The sequence below is a fragment of the Coturnix japonica genome, chromosome 2 (assembly GCF_001577835.2).
Source record: "Coturnix japonica isolate 7356 chromosome 2, Coturnix japonica 2.1, whole genome shotgun sequence".
NCBI lineage: Eukaryota > Metazoa > Chordata > Aves > Galliformes > Phasianidae > Coturnix > Coturnix japonica.
The window spans coordinates 116,362,397-116,378,821 of NC_029517.1; the positions used below are offsets into that span (position 1 = coordinate 116,362,397).

The following is a 16,425-nucleotide window of genomic DNA, read 5'->3' on the forward strand; positions in this document are numbered from 1 at the left end:
CTTTTGTCCCTACATTAGCAGAAAAACAGGAAATGAATCAGACTGAAATAATAAACCTTGAGAAGAAACATGATGAAGTTTTTTGGTCTTACAGAAGAAGGACTTCTTTTTTTAAAGTGATAGAAATTTAGACAAATTGATCTGTTGTATGAGGATTTTAATAGATTGCTCAGAAAGCCTATGAGGATCTCTTCCTTTGCTACGGCACAAGACAAATATCTTCCAGTTTCTGCAGTATCACAGTTTCAAGTAGAGACCAAACAAATTAAGTGACCCCTATGGAAGCTCACAGAGTGAGCGAACAGTAGCCAAGGTATGAGAAGACAGGGGGGCTGCCAAATAAGCCTCAGTGCATAAGGTGTTGAAGTGCTAAGGTGTTTTAAGTGCTAAAAAGCTTAAGGTGTTGAAGTTGCTCCTCACATTGCGATGACTGTTCTCCAATATCTTCATCTCACTCTTCATTCTTCTACTAATTTTTGTTTCCTAAGGACTAACCAGACAATTCAGGAAGGAATGACAACAGCAGCAATAAACATTAACTTCCAGTTCCGAAATCCACTTCCCAGTACAAGTGCAAAACCCTGTCCTCCCTGAGGACCGTTTCTTCTGACCTCTCTAACACTTAAATAAGAGAAGGAGGAAAGACAAAAAGCGGGGACACCAAATATAGGAGGGAAAAAAAAAGGATTTCCACAAAAATAAAAAGAGAAAATGATAACAGCAGTCAGAAATCAGGCTATTTCAACACAGGATGTCACAGGACATTGCCAGCTGATTGCACAGTACAATACAGAGGAAGAACAGAGTCAGGCCATAACCCCACATACATCGCAGTGTGATCACTTCAATTTCAGCTTCGGATTAAAATGCTTTTCCTCACGACAACCAGAAGTAGCCCACAAGGAAAAAATGAATAAAACCATGTCCTACCCAGGTATGGCTTCTGTGCTACTAACAAGTCTTTCTGCGTGCTGACATTGTATTCTCCTCTTATGTCAAACATTACTGGAGTAGAGGTAAAATCCCCCTGGAGCAGGCTGGATGGCTTCTGCCGAAGCTGACACTTGTTAGAGCAATTCCATCCCAGGCTGCCAAGCTTTCACAGCCACCTGAAGGGGTCAGAAGGGAAAAAGCCTGCTTAGCTATCAAATCTGCAGAACTAAAGAAAAATACCGTATATTGTAATAGCAGTCCAATTACTCAAAATTACTTGTTTTGCTCTAAATCTTCTATTTCCTCATTATCTTGCATGCCTCAAAAATAAACTAATTGACTACAAACTGCACTTAGTTATCCTGTCTGGGTAGGAAGGCCCTACAGAGGAGTCTAGACAGGATGAATCACTGGGCTGAGGCCAATGGGACAAAGTTCAACAAGATCAAGTGTAGTAGGGTCCTGCACTACAGCCACAACAACCCGAGGCAACGCTACAGGCTTGGGGCAGAGCAGCTGGAAGACTGTGTAGAGGAAACAGACCTGGGGGTGTTGGATAATGCTCGGCTGAACATGAGCCAGCAGTGTGCCCAGGTGGCCATGAAGGCCAGTGGCATCCTGGCTTGTATCAGAAATAGCATTGCCAGCATGAGCAGGAAGGTGATCATCCCTCTGTACTTAGCCTGGGAAAGACAGGGCTCAAGGGAGACCTTATTGCTCTCTACAGTTGCCTGAAGGGAGGTTGTGGTGAGGTGGGGATCGGCCTCTTCTCCCACACAGCAATAAGACTAGAGGGAACGGCCTCAAGTTGCTCCAGAGGAGACTCAGGTTGGACGTCAGGGAAAGTTTCTTCTCCAAAAGAGTGGTCAGTAGGTGGAACAGGCTGCCCAGGATGTGGTGGAGTCACTGTCCCTGGAGGTGTTCAAGAACATTCAGGTGTTGTACTGAGGGACGTGGCTTAGTGGGGAAATATTGATGGTAGGTGGACAGCTGGACTGAATGATCTTGAAGGTCTTTTCCAACCTTCGTGATTCTGTGATTCTATAGCTGGATAGAAGGACAGCTTTTAACTTGATGCTCTAGATGCCAGATGCTCCTGTAACACAAAGCTCCGCCTTTTTAAAAACGAGCATTTATACACAGTTTTGTTTGAGGAACATGAGCTCCCTCAAACCTAGTACAAGTCTGTTGAGAGATAAGCCAAATTTGTAGCCTGACAGTTACTAACATTACCTTCATGCGGCATAAAGTTGTATTTCCCTTTTCTAACAAATACTCTTTTTGAAGATATAACATTTAATAACACACCCTGATTAAGGCAAGAGGAAATCAGATCACATCCTGACCTAGAGAGAGCATTTTTATATAAAACATAGGCCTTGTAGTCATATCGAATTCACACCAGGTCTGGCTTGCCAAGAACAATAAAATAAATTGCTAATCATGAACTCGGAAAATGCTTCTCTCAACAAAAACTTCTGTGAGGCAGAGCTGAACTGGTAGATATCTTAGAAATGTCGTTCTTTCCAGAAGACTGGTGTATGCAGTGTATTACAGAGCACAACATTAGAATAGCAGAGCTTAATAAAAAGTTCTGATAACAGACCAAAGGGGAAGAACAAGTTTGGTTTTTGAAAACACTAAATACATACTTCTGAAACCCGCAGAAATACACACGCAGTGCACCCAAGAAGGTGGGTGGGTAACAGAAAGGGGTCCTTACAAGTCAGAGCTGCAAAAGAAACTGACTGCCGCTGAAATCTAAAAACAGAGGTTGAGGAGCACTTAGTATTTCAGTGATGAGGGATAATGAAAACAAGCAGGCGTCCAAAACTTACAAACAGTTGATCTGTGTGTATGCATAAGCTTATTTGAAGATCAGATATCCACACGCATCCTGATTTAGCAGCCTCTGTCAGTAAAAGCTATTATGTTTTAATCAGATTCCTTAAGTAACATCCCAGTTAAGAAAAATATGAGGACAGGTGCTGACTAGTCTATTTTGGGGATACTCCAGGTAAGGACTCACTGAAGAAAAGACGCTGTCCTACAGTGTTAGTGTAGAACACTTCAGCTCCATAATCTCTTCTCAAGCAGGGAGCTTACCTGCAGAGAGCTTTTTATTAAAAAAAACAAAACAAAAACACGACCACACAACACAAGAAGGATATGCAATAGAGAAAAATAAATCCAATAAACTTCACCCAGTACTCATACAGGACATCCCTGACCTACCAGCTGACAACCCATCATGTGGCAGGGGGATTGGAACTTGATGATCCTTGAGGGCTCTTCCAACTCAATCCATTCTATGATGATCCAGTACTACTAATTCTTTTCCTATGCAAGACCCACGATGAAAAATTCATATACATATGGGTAAGGACAAAACTGAACAAGGTAAGTTACATTTCAGTTTTACTCATTTGAGAAAGGAAAGTGAACTTAGCCTGCTTTTGAAGGAAGCTCTTTGAAGTCAGGAGTTTCACTGTTTATCTGCAACCATTTATTTCCTCCTGCAGTTCCAAAGAAAATAGCTACACAAATGCATTAGAGGAAGCAGGTGTATAATTTCATTTAAAAGCTATTTAAGATTGTTACAAATAAATCTTGTGTCAGTACAGGAGAACACAGCCTTCAATACTTGTCTCTCTACATTACAGAAGGAAAATAACCTCAGAGTTTTCCAGAGAACTAACAACTTCTGGCTCTATAATCCAAAACAGAGAATAAAATGGCCACAGCACCAGGAGAACACTTCAGAGCAAAATCAGACGTTCTGTTTAAACAATAAGATACCTTTAAGCTGTATTTTTCAGACCTCAACTGAAGCAAGGGCATGCACTTCATTACATCGATGGCTGTAGGTTAGTAGATACCGAGAGGGAGAGAGCAATAAGCAGGAGGTGGCCACAGACTTAACATCATAAACTACTGAGGCTATTTGCTGCATTAACAATGTCCTGAGGGCAGCTGCTAAGCTTCCAAATTAGCACACTACACTATTTTGTGGGAGTAATTCCCAAAACTCAACAATTTGTCAGACCTCTCTTGACAAGCCAGACACGAGCCAACACAGAGTACAGCAGACCTACCAGAGGCTTAACGTAAGGATGGGTATAGCACCTCACCGTTAAGCAGCAGATGGTACGGGGGAGGAGAATGTAAGCAGACAGCCAGATTAAGTCAAACTAGAAAAATATAACCATCCTATTGAAAACAGAAACCCATGTAATAAGAAGTAAAAGGCATCGTGACTCACCTCATTTTTACAATTTAGGATGTCATTTATCCCAAAAGACAAGGATCTCTTGTTAAAAGAAAAGCCACTACTCTTATTACAACCGTCTGTCACTTCCCATTATAACATCCTATTTCCAAATCAGCTTAGTTGCTGCCTCTCAAGCAAACTGGGCTGAAAAGTTCTATGCTAAGGATCTTCAGCACAGTTATTTCTAAAAAGCTGCTTAAGCAAATTCTTTAAGCTTTTGGATTTTATTTTTTTGAAAGTTATCATTGAAAAAACAAATCCAAAACTTGAAATATTTCCTCTGGAAAGGCTAAGCAAGAGTATTGCTTTGAGACTGGGACTGGAATTCTGACTTGTGTATTGCCGTCCCTGGTAGCGTTCAAGAGGTGTCTGGATGAGGAGCTATGAGATATAGTTTAGTGGCTTGTGGTAGCAATGGTTATGGGAGGACAGTTGGACTGGATGATCTTGTGGGTCCTTTCCAACCCTGTGATTCTATCTAGGATATACATTTTATTGGCCTTGGAATTGTAATTTCTAGCAAACAGCACACATTTTAGGTGTTAGGAATCCCCCTGCACTTGAACCAACCTGGAACTGAACAAGGTCTACCTTTCATTTCCAGATACACAACACACTAGGGCCAAAGTACCCCAAAATAGAGACTGCAAACACTAGAGGAAAATGAGTTAACAAGCGTAGAGAGCGGATAACAAGGAGACCGCACAAAGAGCAGCAGAACCGGGAAAGCTGACAGAGGGAGCAGTGCCAAATGAAAGAAGAGAAAGGCATCAGATTAGGTACTGAAAGGGTATAAATTCAGATTGACTTGGAAACTTCTCAATGAAGATCAGAACCGATTACATTAGAATAGGATTTGGATAAAACACTTGAACAGGCAGAAAGTAAAAGGTACACTGCTGGCGACAAGAAAGAAACAGCAGAAGAGGCTTGTGCTGCCAAAGCGTGCCTTCCTTTACAGCCTGGTCCTCCACAGCAGGAAGATACTCACAAAACACCCTGCACACAAATGGATCATACTGTCTAGGGCCAATCCTGTAAAGCATGACGAAGTATTATTAGATAAAATGAGCTCAAATACCAGAGGCCTGCTTAGCAAGAAGGTTCCAAACCCATCAGTACAACTGCAATTATTAACAACTAGGAAACCACACACAAATCATTAGTAAAAACTTCAGGGATTAAACCTATTTTCTTCATGCAGTTTAGATATGTGGGCTAAAGCACTTTACGATGGTTTAATTGCATGACTTTTACTTCTTCCTCCCCTGTAGAATCTTTGCCAGATTCACACTTACCAAGTCACTAGTCAGTATTCCATTTGTTTGTTCTTACTGATCATCCCCCTTATAGTAAAGGAAGAACAGAACAATACTGAATACTGTGCAAGAGGAAACCAATTTCCTGACAGGCCACTGCAGAACACGTCAGATTAATGCTGATGAAACCCTATAATATTACATACATCCCACTGAAGTAGAATGGTTAATATTCCTCTAATCAAATAAGATACTAAAGCATATGGTTAAGGATGGAACCATTTACCAGCCTCAGGCGCTAGATCTGAGATGCCCAAGAGCCTCAATTCTATGTTATACAGCAAGTTATGTGTCCAAAGATATCTGCGCTATCAAGTAAGTAGAAGTATGCATACAGAAAAAAAGCCAAGAAATACCACTAGTGTTGACCTATGAAGAGTTCTCCTTGGCTTCCAACAAAGATCATATCAACCCCAAAGCAGAAAAATGAGATAGCTATACACAGCCATTATTCGGATGCCTTAATCGAGGAAGAAGAAAATTATTTCAGTCTTCTGGTTTTGTTTGCAGTACATCTACAAACTAACTGAAAGAAAACAGTTGCCCTATGGACAAGGTGTAGTGTTGCCAAACCCAGATCGACTACCCAGCGCACAGGGCAAAAAGCATTCTGAGGATCACTTATTTCTCTGGGGGAAAAGCAACAGACCAAAAAACCACAGCTTTACAATTAAGGACTGCAGCTGAATAAGGATAGACACAGAAGGTGATTAGGCTATGCTTGCTTCTTCAACCTGAATTCTGGTATTTCTCAACTGACCTGAAACCTCAAAATGACACACTGCAGGCGACAGAGGAATCAATTTCACCTTGTTGACCTTTATCGTTAATAGAAGCTGGCAAAGAAGCCATCTAATTGCTGCAGAAGCCATATCCTGTTTCTAGTATTTCTAGTGCACTCAATCATGGCTTCCAAGCAAGGAAGCTAAACTACCAGCATGCTGGAGGCATCCTCCTCACCTTCATCACATGAAGAGGAGCTGAGTTTTTAAATTCTGCCCTCTATTGAAAGCTGTGCAGTTCTCCACCTACAAAACACACTGAGCACAACGCTCATTCAAGAAATACACACATGTAGACAATACCAGAAGTCATATCTCAGTTAAAGGGCTTCAGAACTTCACAGCCACAGGACAGTGAATGTAAACCTGATCCTTCCACCCATCCCTAGGTGAAAAATCAACAACAACAAAGATACACTCAATCACTAAAACAAATTTTATCTCAATCACCAAATAATGCAAACCCACTCAGGTTCAGGTGACCACCCTGCCTGCAGTTTCATACTACAGAACCAAGGTCCATGTTTCTGGGGGTTCAACACTGCAGGTGACTCGTTCTGCCTTCAGACCGATTGCTTTCACAGTGCACTTGGGAACTTACACCACTTTCAAAAGGAAACAAACAAAAAAAGAAAACCAACCACCAAGAGAAAAGGATCGATCTGCTTTCCACAAATCGTCGCATTTCAGTTTGCTGCATTGCCAGCAGGAAGCTCATTCCTTCTGGGGTTCTGATTTGCCTCTCTTGCAAACGATTTTTAGCACAATGCAACCTTACTGAGGTGCGTTTTCCCAGCCTGCAGGAGGAACACCAAACATATTAAGATGCACATTCTTTACCTTTAACCACCAAAGGTGAACAGCAACATGTTCATATAAAAGACAGGAGCATACTGTGGCTCCACAATCCTTGTGCCTGTGCCATGTCTTTGTGTGATGGCTTCAGAAGTCATATAGTACAAATATCTCCAGTTTGTAAGGGATAGTTTCTAAGCCATAGTTCAAACCCAACTTATTCCGTATTTCAACCCAAATTACACTTAAAACTGAAAGGTAATACTGTATGACTCAAAATAAGAGGAAATGATAGGAACTAATTACACAGCCCTACAAAATAAAATAAATCACACCTTAGGAACAAAAGCAGGAGAAAAACACTACACTGATAAGAAAAGCATGTCCTTGCTCATTCTTTACTCAAACAACACTGGGAGATGGTAATTGATTAGGGCAGGGTGCAGGAGGTGGGAAGAACCCATTCTCACTGCTTACTGTTTGAGAGCAAAAGCTGCAGAGCATTGCTGGGCAGGACTAAACAAGATGCTTCCAGATGCTTTTATTTCTTAATCCGCCCTCCCAGCAAACAACAGCTTCTTGCAAAGATTCAATTCAATGACAAAAGAACTTTATCTGGCACATAGCACACCTTATCTCTACTAACTAAATTAACACTGAAAACAGGGGAGAGAGATTGTTTCTTTTCCAGACACACAGGCAGCACATAATCCCAATAATCCAAATTCTTGCAAGGCAGGATCCTTCTCTTTGTTTACCCTTGTTCTCTTTTCTTTAGTGAGTTAATCCGTTACCTAATTTATCGTGGAATCATCTTTAATTGTTAATAATGGAAAGACTCGGGACTCCAGTGCTGAGCTTACACAGCTCTCTCCTATCCTTGCCCCAGCTGAATTTCTGCCTGGTGTCAGGTCACAGAAGACAAAGTCCATTTTTTTCCTGCAACTATCCACCAAAGGCAAAGTCTGAACAAAAACACACTAACACGTAAGGGGGGAAAAAAGCCCACAGCAAACAGGAATGAGAAGGGAAAGAAAGAAATGGGAATAAAGTAATTACTCAAGTAGGAACTTCAGGAGGAAAATGCTTTTGGTTAATAGATACAGAAAACCCCTCTGTCCAAATGGAGATTGTTTAAAACCACAGCATTGTGAAATTAAAAGAATACGGAAGCACAGTAGCTTTGCAGGTTTCTTCTCTATGCTGTCCCACAGATAAACCTGCACTGACTGCAGGTTTATAACTGAAGGAAAGCAGCAGTCTGGCTTCACAGGCTACAAGCACCGAGACTCCCGTTGCTTAAAAAGGATGCAGAAGTTTGATACCTCCATCTCTGACCCTGAGTAAAAGAGCTCCTGGGCTCTCAAGATGTATTTTTAGCAGCGTCACATAAAAGGAAAGCGTGACGCCTTTCTTTTGAAGAGGCACAGTCAAACAAAAGCTGTGTACCAGATATAGCTTTACAGGTAAAACTGAGACGGAAACTACTGCTCTCCTCAGGGAGCTGAAGCGAGGTCTTCAACTCAGCAGAAACCAGCAAGTTTGAAAGTTTGGTTCTATTTATTTTTTGACTTAAAAGTAGAGGAATATGAAGTCGGAACACCTCCAACAGGATGCACAACAAAGAAACTGAAGATAAACTGAACTGTGATAAACATTATTTTTCTAACACACTTTCTATAAATGAAGATATTAACCTTGGATACACTTCATCTTACAGATATTTCTTTGAATTCATCACCATATTAGATCTCAGAATGACCCGGGTTGGAAGGGACCTCAAGGATCATGTAGTTCCAACCCCCCTGCCTGGCAGGGCCACCAAACATACACCTTTACTACATCAGGTTGCCCAGGGCCCCGTACAACCTGGTCTTGAACACCTCCAAGGACGGGGCATCCACAACCTCCCTGGGCAGCCTGTTCCAGGGCCTAACCACTCTCTCAGGTTTTCCACTGTCGAAAAACATGGAAGGTAGGCCCCAGTTACGGCACCTCCCAACAGCTGACCAGAAGGAAAAGCTGTGTGTCAGGCTGTGCTCCAGCTCCCTTGCAGGCTGGGTGGTCTCACTGCAGCTATTGCTTCTCCCTGATCAAAAGTTCTTCCACTATTACACCTCTGAGGGACGTCAGGGTGCTCCCTACGTAAAGAATTCCAACAAGAAGGAACAACCATAACTTGTTTCATCAACCACTTTTTGTCAGCATCTTCGCTGAATACACAGTCCCCTTACAGATGTTCACTTAATACTTGAATGAAACATTCACTGCCTCAGTGCAATTAGATCTCAAGACAGGGAAAAGCTGCAGTGTTGAATATGAGCATATGGCATCAATTTTTAGGTCATAAAAAGCCCAAAGCACTGGGAGAAAAGCAGTCATCATCTATCTAGCTTAGACAGAGTAAAAGTCTTCTACTTCCTATATAAGATATAATATTTTCTTTCTGAGTCTGAGCCCTGACCTGCCAAAATTTTCCTTCTCTGGACCAGTTTCACTGTAATGTACAGCAAGTTCTGTGCCCTATGTGCTTTCAGCAAAGGAAATGGGCAGATGACACATTTAGGCATGGCATCACCAAGCCTTTTTCCACAGGAACGCGACCATTAGATACGTCATACACATATATAAACGTATGCGTATAAATAAAGTGCAGCAGCACTAATATCGCATTGTCATCCTATCAGAGATGTCAGCCAGGTAACACTGTGAAGTCCCCATGGTTCAACTAAAATCTTCAGTGCCAGCTCAGCATGCAGAGCTCAGCAGAACCCCAAGGCACAGGACCAGGCCGCACTCATACACAGCACTAAAGGAATCATGATGAGGACAAAGTACCGTGACTCTTAGGGCACACTGTTCCTCCACAGCTATTCCTCTTGCTGAAGCTCTTTGTTCACTAAATGGAACAAGTGAAGGGGACAGCCAGGGACTCCGGTTTAGAGCAAGAGCTCTAATCTGCCCTATGGGAGCAGCTTGAGGACCTATGGAAAAATGTTTGTTTAACAGTCATTTATCTCAACTATAAATGGAAACAGAACTGACAGAGTCCCACAACAACAGCTTGTCCTGGACAATAACAGGATACTTGCATTAACGGAATGGAGCTCTGTTTAGGAAGCAAAAAGAAGAAAGAAAAAATCAAAAACAAGTGACTATAGCAAACTGAAGTGTAACAAACAAAGGTGCCCTTCAAATGCCTTGCTGAAGGCAACATTAAGAGGATAAGCCAGCCTCTAAAGAAAGGAAGTTTTAATGGCTGAGGAAACATTGGTATACGTGTAACTTTTATTTAAGCTCATTTCATTTGGACCCTCTGCCAGGTTGCTTTACATTAAAGCAGCTCTTGTATCAGATTGCCAGTCCAGTGTAATATAACTAGATGTGAAGGGAACCTGATGGAAACTCATCCTTCAGCTTTAGAAGTTTTCTATGTCACCCCACGCAAGGCAAGTACAGGTGCAGTATTTTGACTGTCTGTTCAACAAGATGCCAACAGTCACCCATCAAATGACTGACTAAGCCACAGTTTAAGAGCAGAAAAGCCTACCACAATGTTTCCATGATTTCTCCTACCTTCTCTTACACTGTGGATAAACCCCAACGTAGGGTAAATCTCAAAGAACTTCCATGAAAGCCCAGCCGAACAGCTGCAATGAAACGCCTTCCCCGTACCTCTTAATGAAGACCTCAGAGTGACACCGCAAATCATATCTTACGATTCAGACGTGAGGCTTTTCTTTCTTCTCCAAACTCTTTCAACAACTCAAACCAGCGTGAGCCATGCACGCAACAACCTGTAACCGAGGCCTGCAATATTCTAGTCCTACACAATACCCACAGTTCTCTTTGGGAATCACTGCCATGTTTTGGATTCTCGAGTCACGGCTGTACTAAGAGAAAAAAAAATAAAGAGCCAGAAGTACCAGGGAAGGCCCAGCAACCGAAACCAAGGTGAGACAGTCCTACAGTGCCTGAGAACTGCCAGAAACACATAAAAAACAACGATAGAGCAGTTTAGAATGAAGCCTGAGCCTTCCTACAACTCAGATAAGAATGTCTCTTCCACTGATCCCATCAGCTACAAAAATACCCTTACAAGGAAGTCTTGACTGTGAGGTGACTGTCACCTTACAGAAGCTTAGAACAAATCAGTCTACCCATAAATATCAGCAATAGACAAAAGACCTACTTATATAATTTACCACAGAGCGCTAGAAATGAAATTAAATAAGAGCGCCCAAAGAATCATTTTTACATGGACACTTAAGAGGGAAGGACTGAAATTCTACTTTAACAGAAATAAAACCCACACAGAAGTGTGACGGAGCACAGATCCTTTAGTTGAAACTCACAGCCATGTATTTGGGGTTTTATTCCTCTGTGAGTTAAAGTAGAAGGCAATATCTGAAACGTAACCTATGTGCAACAACAAAAGAACTCGGCTTTTTCTTTAAAGATTCCTTCACTGTAAAAGACAAACAAATACAGAAGAGATGTTAGATCAGATCATGGAAAAAACTTCAAGTAATCAGAAATTAAAGGAAGTCTGCTCTTGTGAAATATGGGAATATTAAGAAACTGTATTTCCTAGGAACTGATGGAGCTACCTTCATGTTTTCTCTTACAGGGAAAAAGAAAGCAAAGCCACCAACACGCTGATGAAACCAAAGCACAAAGCTATGACTTCTGCAGGGCCTGATGGAACATTTTACCTTCCTGGCAGCAGCCACCTCCAGGTGATTCAGATGCATTTAACAATTTATGGTCCTACATACAGCATTCTCAGCATCTCCAAGCTGTGTTACATGTGTAGCTGAGTGAACTGGCACATCTTCCACCAGTTAATACAGAATGGACAACAGAAATGCAGCTCGAAGACAAATTCAAAAAGAGGGGGGGGAAAAAATGACATTAACTTCCTCAAGGATAAGCCGAAGTTAAACTGGGCATCTTCACTGCTCCTCCACAGTGCATTCGCTGACCCTATGGATCAGAGCAGCTCACAGCTCAGCCGCATGCCAGGAACCATGCTGAGAAAAGGAGAGCCTGAAACATGCATCGATCCATTTGTTCCAGTCAGGTATTCAAATCTATTCTGCTAATCTGGTACGCTGCGTCCAGGTCCAACTCTGAAAACAAATCACAAAGATAATTACGGGTGTCTGACCACAGGCCAGAGTAAACTGACCCCATAATAGAGACCACAAGCTTGGCTAAAAGCCATCCAGTGGTGCAGAACAGCTGAGTTGTACTTCAGAGTTCAAAGACCTTTCCTAGCACTTCCAAAGCAGAAGTCCTCCGAAAAGATTTTGGCACCCTACTTTGTTTGTCTGGAAAGGGAGAAAGGAATCTTTGCAAAGAATCCTTTCGATAAACCTAAAGAATATCAGCTTCACTGAATAAACCGGAATAGCTGGGATTCAGAACCACCTCCTCAATGGACAAATTCAAAGTCTAAAGGTTTGTCACGTGGAATAACATTAAAGACTGTTAATGAATAATAAAACATGTTCATTTTCTCCATTAAAACACTGCACCAAACTGACAGAAGAATTCAAGGCCTGGAACGTATTCACACAATACAATCTTACCTAACACGTGTACCAACACTCACTGGGAACGCTACGGGAGTCTTAGTGATTCATTTACTACTGCAGAGCCCCGTGTTTGTACACACCACCGAGGTAAACAAACCCACCTACCGACTCCCTTCCTTCCTCCCGAGCTCCAACCAGCACAATGAAGCCCAATCTGACGATGGCTTTATGTAAGAAAAGCGTTATGTCTGTCTGGTGGATGTAAGAGGAAGCCACACTTAGACACTTAGATTGCCCCTCTCAGAATCGCTGCTGTCCTCTGACCCCAGAACAGCTGCCGACACAAACACAACAGCTCCAGCTCCGCGTTTGGTAGATGCTGGACTTCATAAAGCAGAGCTGGAACTCCGGCACGGTGCAGAAAATGCGCATACAGAGGTTTCCTGTAAAGCCTTTAGCGCAGTGATTTTAAGAGCAGCATCGCTGCCAACACGCTCAAAGCTTTCATTTTCACTTTCCGCCCCGAGCCGGCCTAGTTCACACGCCATTAACACGAAACGTTTTCGCATATTTCACAAAGTTTCGAGCAGAAACATTTCGGTATTTACAGCTCGATCATGGCAGAGCTCCACGCAGCAGCAGCGCCGCCGCCCCGCGCACAGCGGGCGGTCACAGCGCACAGCTTCACCTCGCTCCGAACGTCGAACCGAACAGCCTTCCTACCCAATTTAACCACAACAAACCCTCATCCGACTGTGAAATACAAGAGAAAAATGTGCTGTTTTTGTTTGTTTTTGTTTTTTTTCCTAAAAACTTTTTTTCTTAACTCTTAAGGAAAAAATAACAGATCATTTACACGGTGAGTTTGTGAGCTGGCTTTTCCACTCTGCGAGACCCGTTTCCCAACCTTCGCCCTTCACAAATAACGCCGTCCTCGACGACAAAGGCGATGAAGCATCCATCCATCCCTCCATCCACCCACCCATCGCTCCCAGCCCGCACTGACACGGCTCTCGGCCAGCGACCACGAGGGCACGAAGGCTACGAGGGCCGCCACCCCCCGCCCAGCCGCTCTGCCTGTCCCCGCTCCCCCAACACACACGGGACACGGAGCAGCGCCAGCGCCGCGGGGAGACCCGGGCACGGGAACACCCGGCCCGACACCGCCCACCGGCACCACTCCGCCCCCGCACAGGGAAGCCCCGCACACCGGGACCGAGGCAGCACCGGGCCGGGCCTCCCCCGTATCCCTCGAGCGGAGGCGCGGCGTCCGGGCGGCCGCACGTCGTTACCCACCCGGCGGGGAGCGGGGGCCGGGCCCCCTCCTGTTCGCCTCCTCTTCGCCTTCCTCCTCCTCGGGGCGGGCCGGGCTCCTCGCCCCGCCCGGGGGGGAACCGAGGGGAGACAATGGGCGCGATGACTTCACCCGGCAGCAATGCGAGGAGCCGCTGCCGCCCCCCGCCCTCAGACGCCCCTCGGCCGCCGCTCCCCGGCCGCTCCCCGCCCGACCCCTCGCCCCGCCGGGCTCGGGCCCCCGCCCACGGGCGGCCCCGGCTCGGAAGCCCCGCTCCGCTCCACCTTTCCCTCCGCCGCGCTCGGGGCGGCGGCTGCCGGCCCCGGCAGGAGGCCCGAGGGGAGGCCGCCCACCCGCCGCAGGGCTCCCGCACCCCCCGCCCCGACCCCCGGTACCTGCGAGGCGGCGGCGGGCGGGAGAGAGGGAGGGAGGAAGCGGCGCCGCTCCGCCCGCCGGGTCCGGCCCCACGCAGGAAGCGGCCGTGTATGTGTGTGTGTGTGTGTGGGGAGTGTGTGCGCGGCTTGAGGGGCGGTGCTGCCCGCCGAGGAGGCGGCCCCGGCGGTTTCCCGACGCGCTGAGCTCAGCCGCACGGCGCCGCCCACGGCCGGTGGTGGGGCGGGCCCAGCACGGAGCGGGGCGGCATTGCAGGGCCAGGGCTGAGGGGAGCCGGGCCGAAGGAGGGGTGAGAATAGGGAGGTGATCGTCCCTCTCTACTCTGCTCTTGTGAGGCCCCATCTGGAGTACTGTGTCCAGGTGTGGAGCCCTCAGTACAAAAGACCATGGAATTTGGAGAGGGCCGAGAGAAGGAGGACATGAAAATGATCAGGGGGCTGGAGACCTCCCCTATGAGGACAGGCTGAGGAGTGGGGTTTGTTCAGCCTGGAGAAAGAGAAGGTTGCGAAGGTGACCCTCATTCAGCCTTTCAGTACCTGAAGGAAACTTACCCAGAGAGGGGAGTAAACTCTTCGAAAGGGCTGACAATAGCAGGACACGGGGAAATGGTTTTAAGTTAAAAGATGGAAGATTTAGGTTGGACATTAGGGGAAGTTCTTCACTAGGAGAGTGGTTAGGCCCTGGAACAGGCTGCCCAGGGAGGTTGTGGATGCCCCGTCCTTGGAGGTGTTCAAGACCAGGTTGGACGGGGCCCTGGGCAACCTGATCTAGTAAATGTGTATGTTTGGTGGCCCTGCCAGGCAGGGGGGTTGGAACTACATGATCCTTGAGGTCCCTTCCAACCCGGGTCATTCTGTGATTCTCGCCATCAGGAGCGCCCCAGCCCAGCTGCTCGGTCAGCCCTCTGTCTCTTTCTCCTGTGACCTTCACAGCTTCTCCTCAGGACTCCCCATCTCTGCAGGAACGCCATGCACGCTTTAGCTGGGCTGCACTTCTGGGCCAGCTCCATACTCCCCTCCCTTTGCTGCACAGGGAGTTACCTGTGTACGTTGCTACTACGGTGGTCTTAAGCCTTGTGCCTTTTTCCCTCCCTGGTTAGTCATTCATACTTCAGAGTAAATGCAGTGCCCAGAGCAGGTTTTGCCCCGCATTCACATATACACAGTGTTGCTCCCTATGAAGTAGAGATAGGTCCGTTAGCCTGTATTTAGCATGCATGTGTTGCAATATAGATGACATGTACCATCATTTTCCTGTGGAGCGTAGCAAAATTACACTGGAATTTTGGGTATGTTGTCCACAAACCATGCAGTTCCTTCTTTGTTTCCTAGCTAAATAGGTGAGTTTCTGAGGCTCCTGCACTGCAGACATGCACACGTCATTTCAGGCTCATCTATAGTGCCCTTGCATGTGGCTGGACAACATATGCAGAAAATTATGATGTATAACCTTGCAGGGAAATGTCTCGGATGCTTTCTTATGTATTAAATGTGGTGCACAGAAATAAAGGGGAGAAGTGGGGTTGGTATGAGGGGAGAAAAAGCAAAAGCGAGAGTGAAGATGAATGAGTGGCAGAGGATGAAGAGGGGGGACAGCACACAGAACAGCCTGAAAAGTGAACACATTTTGAGTGGAAGCAGAACAGCAAACGGTTTTACCAACTCAAATGTGCAGCTGTCAGTTGCAATAAAACAAAGAGCAGCCAGAAGAAAAGCAAAGTAATGCAGTGTGTATCGGTATCTACATGTCTGGAGGGATTCAGCCACTCAGTAAGAATATTCTGAGGTCTCTTGGCTAATGGTGGAGAACAGGAGAGCAGTGGAGGCCGGGTTTTTAAGTTCTGCATTGGGAGTTGGAGTGGTCACTGCGGCAGTTTGATGGTTTCCCCTATAAACTGATGAGGGACAAAAGAGAGAGCTCTATCCAGCTGCCTCTAAGAGCCACACAGCAGAGAGCCTGCAGCTACGTAGGTGCCTTTTGACAGAAGCATTCAGAACAGTCAATTAGCAAAATGCAGAAAGCACAGGGAGGAAAGAGAGCCATTCTGCACAAGCGGTGCACTAAAATAAATGATAGAGGTTTGTTTTGATTTGTAAGG

General features: G+C 45.3%; 1 protein-coding gene across 3 annotated transcripts in view; it reads right to left on the reverse strand.

The window, feature by feature from the left end:
- RNF19A (ring finger protein 19A, RBR E3 ubiquitin protein ligase) overlaps positions 1 to 14,456 on the reverse strand; it is a 48,273-nt gene extending 33,817 nt beyond the window's left edge. Inside the window, exon 1 of one of the 3 annotated variants that reach the window (XM_015856000.2) lies at positions 14,330 to 14,456. The gene's annotated coding sequence lies outside the window, so the exon portion shown is untranslated. Of the gene's footprint in view, positions 1 to 930; positions 1,029 to 13,936; positions 14,080 to 14,329 lie in introns of those variants that run through there. The other 2 variants (XM_015856002.2, XM_015856003.2) reach the window with 2 other exon arrangements.
- Between the last annotated feature and the right edge of the window lie 1,969 nt (positions 14,457 to 16,425).